Below are 1,405 nucleotides of genomic sequence, written 5' to 3'. Positions count from 1 at the left end.
ATGCGACATATAAGAACATAATAAAAAACAGGCCGTCTATATGTATGTGAGATATCACAGCAGATAGAAAGTCAGTACACGTGAGAGTTTTATACCAAGTTCTTGAGTACACAATAGTATGAGTCTGTATGTGAAAGAAGTGAGGCGTATGTTTGGCAGAGCTTATCACTAGTTGTGTTTTGGCTTCGATGCCAGGGCAGATTCTTCGTTATACAGATGTTCGTAGTTCAATCTCCATGACCGTATTTGTTCTTTAGTCGGGGTTCACCAGTTATAAGAATGTTGGTTATCAGTTATATAGAAATAGTTGTTATTGTAGCTCAGCGGGCTGCGTATTCGAATCACGTCGAAGGGTCACCACTTTATAAGAAAGTGGGTTATTGTAGCTCAGAGGGCTGCGTGTTTGAATCACGTCGGGGGTCACCACTTTATAGGAAAGTGGGTTATACATCATTAGATGTATACCTGACTTTCCTATATAATATTAAGAACATAACGGAACGCTGAACTCCAGCCTATCAACACAAACAACATTTATTTAGGTGGTAAATATATACATCTTTAGCTCTTGTTTGTTGTTACAGCTTCTGTGTGTGTGAGCATGGTTGTTGGGACGTTGGTATGTAGATGTAAGCGAGCTGTCGAGCGTAAGTCCGAAAGATGGAGAGAGACAGCTAAACACGTCCATGCTCAATCGCTGGCCAGCAAGAAAGAGTGAGATCAAAGCGGGAAAACTTGGTATGTTGAATTCCACGCATGCGTGAGACTACGCATGCGCACGGCGTTACTACAAATTCATTCAGATTCTTATAACACTCACTGCTGACATTCTTTTGTTCTTCTTCTCCCAACGGAAGTCCTTTCGCTGCTGACCAACTTCCTAGCTAGTCCGCATCGAAGTTCCTGTCTACAGTTCGTCCGTCATGAATCCTGCCCTACACAGGCATACACATGTGCAGGGTGGCCCTCAAATCTCTGGACTATCCCAAAGTATAATGTTAAATATTCACATTTAGTCTTTTATAAACAACTAGCAGAAATATCCAGCGTTGCCTGGATTAAAGAAAATAATGAAATTCGATAATGCCTTTTAGATCTCTAACATGACACATGGATTATGCAGTTCTCAACAGTAATTAGCTAAGGTACAAACTATTAATGTCAATAACATATTTTGTCCAATGTTCTCACTGTTAAAATTGTTAAAAAAAAACAGGTAGTTCTTTGTCTTTGCAATCACCTTCAATTGTCAGTACTTATTTGAAACATATTGAACCTGAAAATGCATAAACTTGAGAAGAACCAGCCTGCAGGCACTCCTCTCCTGTTAAAAAGTACATCAACTCCATGCAAAATACATTTAAATGAGCATTCATTATAACGGCATTCCCACATGCATTCTTTT

Source organism: Octopus bimaculoides, chromosome 5 (assembly GCF_001194135.2).
Source record: "Octopus bimaculoides isolate UCB-OBI-ISO-001 chromosome 5, ASM119413v2, whole genome shotgun sequence".
NCBI lineage: Eukaryota > Metazoa > Mollusca > Cephalopoda > Octopoda > Octopodidae > Octopus > Octopus bimaculoides.
The sequence above is the reverse complement of the archived record's forward strand: the minus strand, read 5'-3'. Positions refer to the sequence as shown.